Here is a 13,123-nt window from a genome sequence, read left to right as displayed (position 1 = left end):
ACAACAGCACTGCGAGTATTCACAAAGTGCCTAGCAGTAGTAGCAGCACATCTCAGGAGACAAAAAATACATGTCTTCCCTTATCTAGACGATTGGCTCATAAAAGCCAAGTCATTCAATCAGTGTGTCCAACACACACATTAGACAATTCAAACGTTGCACGACTTAGGGTTTACAATAAACGACACCAAGTCGCACCTGCAGCCTTCGCATGAACATCAGTATCTAGGGGCTACAATAAACACTTCCACAGCTCTAGAGTATCCCAGTCCAGCCAGGATACAGAGCATTCAAGCCTTAGTCCCCACTTTTCAACACTAACAGCCTCTGCAAGCCAAACTGTTCATGAGACTAATAGGCATGATGGCATCTTGCATCTTCATAGTTCCACACATTGCTCTCTGCAGTGGTGGAACACCAACAACTTGACAAAGGGGCGGCCGTTTTGAGCCTGTTCCACAAGTCGTGCTCACAACAGACGCATCCCTCACAGGATGGGGAGCCCATCTCTTACATCATACAACTCAGGGTCAATGGAACAATCAACAAAAACTGTTCCATATCAACCATCTAGAGCTGCTAGCAATATTCTTAGCATTCAAGACTTTTCAACTTTAAGTACAAAACAAAGCTGTCCTAATCCGGACGAACAATATGACAGCTATGTACTATATACAAAAACAGGGGGGGGACACTCTCTGCAAATGTCCCAGCTCGCACAGAACATTTGGAGATGGGCCATTCTCAAAACATGCATCTGTTAGCAGAACACCTCCCGGGAGTTCACAATCAGATAGCGGATCTGTTAAGTCGGCAGTCACAACTGATTTACGAATGGGAACTACATTCTTCCAAAAGTGGGGTCATCCACACATAGATCTGTTTGCCGCCTACGATAATGCGAAATGCCCAACCTTCGCCGCCAGGTTTCCGCACCCACTGTCATAAGGCAATGCGATATGGATGAACTGGTCAGGCAGATTTGCGTACGCTTTTCCTCCTCTCCCACTGATTCCATTAGTAGTGCGCAAGCACAGACAACAGTGTCTCAAATTAATCCTGGTAGCTCCCACATGGGAACCCCAACCGTGGTTCACCACACTACTAGATCTCTCTCTTGTTCCACAGCAAAAGTTACGATTGACTCCATCCATGCTAACGCAGAACCATGGAGAAATCAGACACCCAGACCCAACCCAAAAGAATTTGGCGATCTGTAGTTGAAGAATTAAATGACTAGCAATAAGTAGGAAGAAAGGGGGTTCAACCGGCCCAATCCGGTCCGGACCCTCTGCTGAAATAATATCAATGGTACTCCGTCAGATGGCTGCAAGACGGTGTGTAGGCCTCCTTGATAAGGGCCAATGGAGTAATCCTACAAAGCCACTAACTGCGTCTCGGCTCACGGAAGAGCAAGTTAGTTAGTTACTTTGCAGGATTACTCCATCAGAAGAGTGTTCGGATCAGATTGGGCCCATTGAACCCCCTTTCTTCCTACTTATTGCTCATCATTTAATTCTTCAACTACGTTTGGCCTGGCGAAGTTTCATTCTTTGAACGAAACGCATTGGCTGATGTTTTTACAAATCCTATGGATTGTTGAAAATAAAGATTGATATATTTTTTGCAACGAAGATACTGATTAAGCTTCTTTATTTACGAGACATTGACTGGGGAGTGCACCGCTCCATCTTTTCCAAAGTTCTGTACTTGTGCCTGGCAGACGGCATCCCAAAACGGCAGATGTAGGAGCTGAGTGTGCACACCAATTTCCACCATATAAGTAACTCATTACCAGGGGATCACGTTGAGGAAAGTGGCAATTGGAGTCCGCCATTGGTTCTATATTCTCATTCACTTTCTTTACTGTTATTTAGGTTGGTGAGGGATCAGTAAATCTGAACCCATCCCCCTGCACACCCCACAACTCCACTAGAATCTAGTGATTGCCCTACTTTTATTAGATTGATATAGGGATAGGAGAACTGCCCTCACCCCCAAAGTCCAACTCTTTCCCTACTTCTCCTTAGATTGAAGTGAGAATATGAAATCGGATCCCTCCAAAGTCCAATGCTTTCCGTGCTGTTGCTTCCCCAACACTTGCTTAGGTGTAGTGGGAATAGTAATTCTGACTTCTCCACGGCCCTGTGTTTTCTTTGCTGTTGCACATGCTAGAGTGGGAATAGTAAATCCTACTCATCTAAATTCCAAACCTTTCCTTACAGTTGGCAAGCTGAGTGGTGACCCTACCTGGTAAGCACACTTCCTTTCTACAAATTGTTTTCTTCTTTGACTCTGCTGCTTTGGTGAAGGTTCAGCTCTCGGCTAGCTCATTGGCTAGCCAGATTGTGTGCAGTCTAGAGTCAGCCCTGTGAGTCTTTGGGCTTGCAACCGTTACGGGTCAGACTATTGTGTTCACCCTTTTGTATTAAGGTTGGTCTCCGAGTGAGTAGTCTGTGAGTAGAAACATTACCACATTTTGAGGGGCTGACACCACCTAACCTAAACATGAGTTAGTCTTGACGTTTTGGTTTCCGCCGCTTATCACTTTACCAAGCTCCGATACACTTTGAGACACTGCCCATTTGCTTGCAGGATACTGATACACTGTGTTGTTTATTGCCACATGCTTTTCTGATGGATTTGAAAACTTTTACACAGCAGTGCTCCCACACTCCAGTGGGCGGTGGCATGCAGCTTCATTTTGATTTGTCCTGAAGTGAGTAATCCAGCCACATATAAGCGCAACCCCTTCACGCTGACATCAGTTTCTTTCTGTTCCTATGAATGCAGATCAGGAGCTCCACTCCCCTTTTTCTTTGTTGGTTGTTGAGATTTTTTTCTTCAACATATTATCAGCCAGTGTGCAAGGGAACTATGGGCTACGTGTATCAAGCTATTTAGCGTTCGCAAACAGGTTGTTTCTGCGAATCAGCCCGTTACGAACGCTAAAAAGGCACTTTACATGTATCAAACCCATTTTGTGATTCAGTAACCTGTTACTGAATCGCCAAATGGGTTTGTGCTTCACTATTAGGAAGCGGTGTACTAAGGGCATCCCTTCCTAATACCGAATCGCATCAGTATGTAGGAATGTTTGTGACCAAAATGCAGTCGCAAAACATTTGCATTTTACAACCTACTTCAAGTAGGTGGTAACCCATTCGTAAATGGGAAGGGGTCCGCAAGGGACTCCTTCCCCTTAATGAATGTTTGTTACATCATTTTTTAAGAGCAGGCAGTGGGTGGGAGGAGGCGCTAAGGGGCGCACAGCGGAATGGCTGTGTGATCCGCAGCTCCGTCGGATGGCCGCCAACATCGCAGTCTGCGGCTGCCTAAAACCCGCCGATCTACCGTCAAAATATATCCAGTGGGCTGTGAAGCATCCAGGAACAATCGGATAAAAGATGAGGAGCCTAGAAGCACTACAAGAGCCACAAATCGACATGGGTCAGTAACAGGACTACGCGGCGGCAAAGATGGCGGTGGAAGCAGCGACTATCCCATGAAAAGCTGCATCGTCCTGTAAGTGAGCGACTTGAATACTCTATCGGCACTGCCGAGTGTAGAGCGGCGCAATCACTGTGGTATATCTTCAGCGATCACGCTTATGCAAGTCGAGTTACGAGCCCCGACCGATAAAACACTCCAGCGCTTTGGTGTATATGTGGACAAGATGGCGGCGCCCAGCTAGCCGGAGCCCGAAAATAACTGCGATCATCCCCGATCAGCAGCAGCGCTGGGCGAGTAAAAGGAGGGATTGCTGCTGCTGTATACACCCTGACAAGCTCAGCACTAGGAGGTATTTAAGCTGTTTTTTCCACAAGCGCGTGTGATATGATGTCCGATCAGCGAGGGCAAGACGGCTGGGGAATTGCAAGCAAAAAAGGCGCGAATTGGTGCGACATGCCCGCCGACATGAACATGCATCCACTGAGCTGGAACTAAATACCAGCGGTGATTGAGGAGTGAGAAACACACGGTGGTCGCTAACATTCGCGCGTCACAGAGACATTGAGAACGCCTTATTGAACACGGTTCGGCTCCACGGGGGCATCTCACGTGTATGCAGGTCGCAGGAGCACACATTCAGAACAACTGGTAGGGGCGGTTGTAAAGCGCAGGTCCACTGCGACCAGTTCGGGTGAGATCTGAGTGGGGTGAATGTCTCGAAGTGGGGCTCTGAGCTTGAGCCAAAGTGATAGAGACCCCCTGCATTGCTGCCGTAAGTGTGGCCTCCAGAAACATATCCCACCCCGGCAGTCAAGACGGCTACGCCAACCAGGACCACTAGGTCCTCGGTCCAAGTGCCGAAAAAACAAACGACACGACCTCCAACGATGGTGAAACCCGACAAGCAACAGCAGAAGATATCATTTGAAAGCAAAAAAAACACCCAAATCTACAAACATAATGGCGGAGGGTGGAGGTCCGGCAGACCCTGCGCCCAGCATCAACATGGAAAAAATATTGCTGGCTATACAAACAAATCTACAGGACATTAATGGCAAGTTGGATAATTTAACATGCAGGATGGACAGCATGTCTGCCAAGCAGGAAAAACATGGTGAGAGGTTAGACACGGCCGAAACTCGCATATCGGCGGTGGAGGACGAATCGCGCATTACTACCACCAAATGCGCAGGCATGGAACGCGTCATGGAGGGGATCAAGGCGAAGGAGGAGGAATTGGAAGCGCGCTCGAGACGCAACAATGTACGCATCGCAGGCCTTCCAGAGTCGACCTTCACTAGAAGAGGGCAACCCAATACTCCCCAAGGAACTGGGTAACGTAAGTTTAATAGAAAAATGTGCCTTGAGGAATTATTTCATATCATTACTCATTTTATATCAAGTCATATATATGTACATTGATTGAAAGGAACATGAGAAACGTGGTATCTTTTGTTTGGCTTTATATCACACCTGAAACAAATATATGTCACGAATTATTACAAAAATGAATACAGAGACTAGGCAACAGAAAACACTACCACATTCAATACAGCTTCTAGTAGTGCGTTATACCGTTGGTACAGTATGTATTAAACATATATATACATAAAGTGCTCCTGAAACATCAGTCAGCTAATTCGTCAATTCTTTTTACAAAGCCTGTTGTTGATGATTGTAAACCAAACGGTATATAGGCGTCGACCTTTCGGTCTTTATCGTGTAATTCTCACCAAGACCATCCTCAGGACTATATGTTGCACAAGATATTGAACAGAAATCAATCTCCCCAGTCTTCCAGATCCAATTTAAGACTTCTCAATAAAGACCAATCAAATTCGGACGTACTCCTCCACAATGTTGTACGGGTACTACGGTTCAAACGGGTATCAGTCCGCTATATACTTTCAAATGCATACCGTCTTACTCGTGTGCTCCGCTCGCGACGGGAAACATCCCTCGTCTATCTCAGTTAGCGTCTGATAGCGGTCTGATACCTGTTTGAACCGTAGTACCCTTACAACATTGTGGAGGAGTACGTCCGAATCTGATTGGTCTTTATTGAGAAGTCTTAAATTGGATCTGGAAGACTGAGATGTGAGTCCCTTGCTCACTGCACCATCAGGATTCAAGCAAGCCGGGCCGAAGACGGCTGTAATGCCAGAAACCGGTCCCCGGAAGCTTGTTTCCTTTCCAGTAAAAGAATTGGCTTGGTAGTTTGGTCTGCCCTGTTCCCATGATGCACTGGGCCAGGGACAGACTAATTTGCATGTAGCCAGGTTCTGAGCTGGGATGGTGCAGTGAGCTAAAAAACGGTGATGGATCAAGCCCTGATCTTTTGACTGGGTACGAGTGTTCTGTTTAATTCAGATACTCTGTCCATCACCACCCCCTTTTCTGAATCGTTTTGTCCACCACAAGCGTGGAAGGGTATGCTCAGATGTGAGTCCCTTGCTCACTGCACCATCAGGATTCAAGCAAGCCGGGCCGAAGACGGCTGTAATGCCAGAAACCGGTCCCCGGAAGCTTGTTTCCTTTCCAGTAAAAGAATTTGCTTGGTAGTTTGGTCTGCCCTGTTCCCATGATGCACTGGGCCAGGGACAAACTAATTTGCATGTAGCCAGGTTCTGAGCTGGGATGGTGCAGTGAGCTAAAAAACGGTGATGGATCAAGCCCTGATCTTTTGACTGGGTACGAGTGTTCTGTTTAATTCAGATACTCTGTCCATCACCACCCCCTTTTCTGAATTGTCCAGTGTTGAGCACCCTTTCAGATGACACAGGGTAGTAGTAACCGTAGTAGAACACATCTAAACTTCCTAACGTGGAATATTAGAGGCTTCACACAACCGAAGAAAATACGACAAGTGTTTACTTTCCTGAACAGATGGGAAATTTTGGGCTGTATTGCAGGAAACACGCATTGCACCTAACACACGGCAACATATAGGCAAATGGTGGGAGGAATCATCCTACACGGCCACGTACTCTTCTTACTTGAGAGGGGTGATCACACTAGTCCGGAAGGGAGTGAACTACACAATAAATAAGGTGATCCAAGACCCAGGCGGGAGGTATGTTATAGTGTCGGGTACACTACGTGGACAACGGCTGACGCTCCTCAACATATATGGTCCAAATGTGGATGCACCCGAATTCTTTCAGGAAGTGTGGAGACATTTGCAGACATTAACTGACACGCACATTATTTGTGGGGGGGACTGGAACGTGACGAGAGTAGACGGTGTGGATCGTTCACTGTACTCATCAGAGCAACACAAACAAGCAAGGTCTAGACTAGATCATATGATGACAGACCTATCACTAACAGATATATGGAGGCACAGACACGCTCTCACGCCAGGAGCCACTCACATTTCAGCGTTACACAACTATTTGCTATTGGCTGGGCACAGATAGCATTGCTTTATGGACGCAAGATATATCCGTTCTACCGAGAACACTATCGGACCACAACCCTGTACTGTTGCAACTTACGATACCACAATACACTCCACCCCCATTTCATTGGAGATTTAACTCACGTGCTCTAACGGACACTGTCTACGCTGACACCATCCACAAAGCAATTAAGGACTACTTTCAAATAAACGCACCAGTGGTTGAAGACCCCGGCCTGCTGTGGGAGGCCTTTAAGGCCACTATAAGAGGCGTGTGCATGAGCACCACAATAGGCGTACTGAAGGACATCAGGCAACAAATAAGACGCTGCGAAACACGCATGAAAGAGTTAGAGGTGGCCTATGAGTCCAATCAAGATACTACATTGCTGGGGTAATTACGCCACATACATACTGAACACCAAACCTATATCGAAGATGAAATAAAATACCTAGACCGAAAACACACGACCAGATCTTTCGGTGGGGGAGGCAGACCGTGCGAAAAAAATTGTGAAGGCAAAGGGAATATGACTATATTGCGCGTCCAATCGGGGGAGGGCATACTGCAGACACAGGCTGCGGGCATTCTGGACAGTTTTGTCGCCACATACGAGACACTATATAGGTCACAGAGTATAGAACCGGAGGAGGAACTCCTCAACTACCTGAATGATGTAGCCATAGGTTGGCAGTCGGATGGCCAGAGGGAATATTTAGCCCAATCTATTATGGTGGAAGAAGTCCTGATGTGATCAAATCGCTCCCCAATGGGAAGGCGCCGGGCCCCGACGGGTACACAAACGAGTTTTACAAGCAATACGCGGAGGTTCTCGCTCCCTACACCCTACATGGTGGAAATGTATGGGGCATCTTTCGAACAGTCTGAGCTGCCCCCCACTCTCCGGGAGGCGGTGATAATCGCCCTTTTAAAACCTTCTAAAGACCCGGAGATGTGTGACTCTTACAGACCACTATCACTCATTAACGGGGATTCAAAAATACTCGCGAAATTACTGGCGATTCGGCTAACCCCGCTGATGACGAAGCTGGTCCTCCCAGACCAGGCGGGATTTATCCCTACAAGTACCACGTCCCATAACACCAGGTCGCTGTTTGCCCTTTCACACTATCTCCAACCTTCCATGAAAGCAGTGGCAGTAATGCTCGATGCTGCCAAAGACTTCGACTCCATTGAGTGGAGGTATCTGATTACCATTTTAAACAGAAGGGGTTTCCCCAAGCGTTTCGTCCAATGGGTGTCATTGATTTACACCAGACCGTGTGCCCGGGTTCATGTCGAATGTCTTCCAGATAGAGCGAGGCACGAGACAGGGGTGCCCACTATCACCCTTGCTTTTCGCGCTGGCACTCGAGCCACTTGCTTGCATAATAAGACAGAACTACAAATCTTCAGCTCTGCAGTTCCGCTCCAGACTACTTCATATTTCGCTCTACGCGGACGACATGTTATTATATGTTCGCGACCCTGACACTCACCTACACAGTCTGCTGAGAGTACATCAAATTTGGAGGTCACTCAAGTTTGGCCATAAACTGGTCCAAATCCTCCATTATCCCGCTAACGGATACGACGATTCCAATTGATATTGAATACCCACTGGAATGGCAGCGAGATCCCGTACGATATCTGGGTGTGATGTATCACAGGGACCCTGCGGTAGTGATAAGGACAAACTACGGAACGGCAATCTCCAAACTAGAAGACAAGGTATAACGTTGGATACAACTGCCATTGTCTCTGGCCGATCGCATAGCGATAGTGAAAATGAATGTATTGCCTAAACTATTGTACCTATTTAATAACATCCCTATTACGCCCCCGGGAGAGGTTTTCCGTCGTATAAAATCGCTTGTACTGAAACTGATCTGGGCGGGCAAACAGGCCCGAGCGGATCTTCAAACTCTGACTCTTCCTTATACTCGAGGAGGCTTTGGGGTGCCAGATTTTCTATTATATTATCTGTGTGCTCAGGCGCAATACACTGCTTACTGGTATCACGAAATACCGTACTTGACCCATTCTGCTATTGAAGAAGGAGACGCGGAGCCGATTCCATTGACAGCGATACTATCACATGTTAGGCAGCCTCTGCATGCCCAAGACATCAATACCATAGACACAACGATCAAAGCCTGGCGGAAACTGGGACAACTGGCGCATAAAACCCCGCTATATGCACCTGCTATGCCTTTGAATCACCATCAAGAATTATCAGTAACAGGGGAAAAAGTGGGCATGTCACTACTGCAGCGTGCAGGCATCGGTACAATGGGGGACCTGTTCCATGAGGGCACGTTTGTAGACATAGGACAATTGACGTATATCCACAATAAAACGCCCATGTTCTGCTTCACTTATTACAGACTAAAACACGCGTTGAGAAAACTCTATCCCACGTTCCCCGACGAGCCAGACAGTCTACACACACTTCAGATGATCATCACAACCCAAGATTTATCACATTTAGTGTTCAGGCTGTACACCACAGCGCAGGCTGAAATCTCACACACCACTGACAGGGCCAAAGCAAGATGGGACGTAGCATTAGTAGACCCATTGACAGAGCAAGAATGGCAACAGACATGCGCTCTAACACAGCTCCTAACTCCTAATGGTAACCTTAAACTCATACATTTTAAGTTCATACATCAGACATACTACACACCTACGTGCATGCTTAAATTTGGCTTACAGGATGAAGATCGGTGCAAAAGATGTTGCAGAGAGGGCGCAGATTTCATACATCTAGCATGGTCATGTCTGAAGGTGCAGGAATACTGGGGGGGAAGTCACCACCACGCTCTCTACTATGCTGCAGGCGGAGATAGAATGCACAATAAGAACATGTTTACTGGGTATCACACCACGACTCAAAGCCACCAAACGTAAATTTTGTGCGATAGCCCTGTTGCTGGCCAAGAGGCAAATTGCGCAATGTTGGCACAGTAGGACGGTTCCGCAGACATCTAGGTGGCTGAGCGACATCTCCAGCTGCAGAGATAAATTAGTGACATTTGAAGAAGAGCTACCAGCGAAATCTAGACCTAAAGATGTCTGGAGCTACTTCACCGACTATATGCTTACACTGCAAACAGACACGGATGAATGACTTGGCGGTTCTGCACGCGATGCACGTTCTGCTGTTGGGGGAATGGGGCACTATACTGTCCAGTCGGGAAGGACAAGACAAGACTTGTAGGATTTGAAATGCTAGATCAGAATATGTATACTGGTATGTTTCTTAGGTCTCTAAGTTGTAATTAAATGTTCATTGTTGCCAATTACAAAAAGTACAAAAACTGTAAGACTTCATTTAAACGGTAATGCCGCCGGACCTAGTGTTGTCGGCTGAAGGGCTGTGTAAATCCTATTCATAATCAAATTCATTCCTCGCAGCCAGCCCCAGGGTTGTAGGCTCATAGCCGTGTTAATTTATTGACAATACAATAAAGGTCTTAAAATTTTTTTTTTTTTAAAGAGCAGGCAGTGGGTGGGACCACTGCCTGCTTTTAAAAAATGAAACAAAAACTTTTCATTTTTGTTTTTGAAACGCATCCCGTTTTCCTTTAAAGAAAATGGGCTGCATTTCATAAAATAAATTGCTTTATTTAAAAGCAATCGCGGACATGGTGGTCTGCTGACCCCAGCAGGCCACCATTCCTATGATTTTAGTGATTCCTAGGGGGTCGCAAATTGTGATCTACCTCATTAAGATTAATGAGGTAGAGTGATTTGCGACCCGCTAGGAATCGCTTTATGAAACTCTTTGAGTTTCATACATTGTAAATTGCGATTACCTAATTGCGATTCTCAAAAATTCGCAATTCGGTATTCACAACTTACAATTTTGATGCATGTAGCCCTATGTCTCCTCCTAAAACTACAGCATTTAAGCCATGCCGGGACTGTTGCAACCAAATGTCTGTGATCGACCCGCATGAGTTATGCCTTTGTGCCTAGGCTCCGAACACTACTCCAAGTCATGTGAGCGATGCGCTGTATTGACTTGGAATGTGAACCAGGAACATAGCCAAACTATGTCACCAAACACTCGAAGAAATAGCACAAGTCCCACTCAGAAGTCAAGAGCGCAGACTCTTTCCCCCTCCCAAAGTCGTTCCTGCAACTGTTCCTAGTCACGGTTGAAGTTTTGAGTAAGTCCAAATCAAGGTCAAAGAGGACATATAAGAAACCAAATGGGACTCATCCCCATTTTTCCACTCTCTGTCACCAGAGAAGTTGCTAGATAATCTAGGTGCCTCTGTCACGCTCCCTAGCCACTGAGGAACGGATATGGCAATTGATCTCAATGCATCCCAAGGTCACCTGGGTCATTGGTGACGCTGCAACAAGGTCATATTGCACATCTTTGTGAATTCTCTGGTTCCTTTTGGTGCGCCTTTGGGCCCTTAGGATCTGCATTGGCCTTGAGTGAGGTTACCACTGGCGGATTAGTCCTCTGCGCCACAGTGTGCCTTTTGAACCCACCTTGTATTCTACACCAGCTTTGGTGCTAACTTCTACTTGGTGTCAAAATCTGCACCTTTGACGCCAGCGGCAACTGCACCAGAGGAGCACCCTCTACCGATACGCGACTCTGAGCTGAACTTGTTTCTGCCTCAACTGAGGTTGCATTGCAAATCCACAGTGACACACCTGGTCCCGATTCAGTCAGAACACTCCCTCTGCCACAGAGCTGCCCTCAGGTGCCCCACCAACTTTTTGGCTACGAGACTGATCGGTGTCTGCCATCTTTTGAAGATGACCGTGGTAATGATGATGACTTGCATCCTCATTATGGTGACATGAATCTATACCTAGGCTTGCAGGAGGACAGTGGGTTAGATTCTTTCTCTGATATTGGGTTGATTCCTTCCCTCCCTACCCCCCAGACCACCTACAGAGGAAAGTGTTTACTTCGCTGTATTTGTATTTGTATTTGTATGTCGATTTATAGAGCGCGATTGCTGCCCGGGGGCGTCCAAGCGCTAAAACCAACAGAACAGGAGGGGGTAGCCAAGGCGTTATCAGACGGCAGTGAAAAGGAAGGTTTTTAGCTGTTTCCTAAATGAGGTAAGATTGGGGTTCTTCCTTAGGTGGAGGGGTAGGGTGTTCCATAGCTTGGAGGCATTGCAGGTGAAAGTCCTGCCGCCAGTTCTGGATTTTTTTATTTTGGGGATAGTGGCCGTGAAGGTCTGGTTGGAACGCAGATTCCTGGTGGGTTGATAATGTGACACAAGGTTACGGGTGATGAGGGGACCCGTTTTCCAGAACGCCTGGTGCGCAATGCATAAGGCTTTAAATTGGATTCTTTGGGGAATGGGTAGCCAGTGCAGTTTTTTCAGTCCATTTTTGACTGATTGACGTCGGGGGATCTGAAGCAAGGTGCGCGCGGCGCAGTTCTGTACTGTTGATGTACTGTAGTGATGTAGATGTACAGCTTAGCTTTGGGACCCAAAGCTCCCTTCTGTAGAGGTTAACAGAAAGGTGTTCCAGCCTGGGCAGTCTTTTTTCTAGCCCTTGCTACCATTTACTGAAGCTCTACTCTATTGGCACCTTGATGGGCACTTGGATAAAGGATTGTTCTTGCCCTCCAGTGAACAGACAGGTTATCCTGATTTTCTAACTTAACATCTGAATCCAAAGAGTCAGTTGGCCTATGCTCCACCTAGCAAGGTAAATCATAATTAATTTCCCATGACCTCTCTGGACAGAGAATCAGAGAGAATTGAGGCATTTGGGAAAAGGAGGTTTTCAACGTCAAGCCTAGCCTAGAGGTCCTATGTGCTCACGTCCTCTGGGACACAGTTAACAAGATCTTGCTAGTAGTCCTTGAAGACTTGTGGGCCTCGCTAGTTAAATCCATTCAGGATGGTCAAAACGCAGCAAAATATGTAATTAGGTCTGACCTGGTTAATACTGATTGCTGGTATCAGGCACCAGTGTGGCTCCACTGGGATGAGATTTAAGGGCTTATATGGAAAAGTCCAGGCGTCCCTTATGGATATGCCATTTGACGGAACTTGGCATTTGATGAGAAGGGAATTTCGACCCTAGAACACGTTAAAGAGCTCCAACCACAGCACATTCCTTGGACCTTTTGGCACCTAACCCCAGTAATTTCATACCTTTCGACTACTCCAGAGCGTTGCTGTACAGACAACACTAGTCCTCTTGCCCCCCATAGCAGGCACCCCAGTCCTTTCAGGGACGGGAATGGGGCAGACAATGTACAGGTCACAGGG

This window comes from Lissotriton vulgaris, chromosome 2_1, assembly GCF_964263255.1.
Source record: "Lissotriton vulgaris chromosome 2_1, aLisVul1.2, whole genome shotgun sequence".
NCBI classification, from domain to species: domain Eukaryota; kingdom Metazoa; phylum Chordata; class Amphibia; order Caudata; family Salamandridae; genus Lissotriton; species Lissotriton vulgaris.
The sequence above is the reverse complement of the archived record's forward strand: the minus strand, read 5'-3'. Positions refer to the sequence as shown.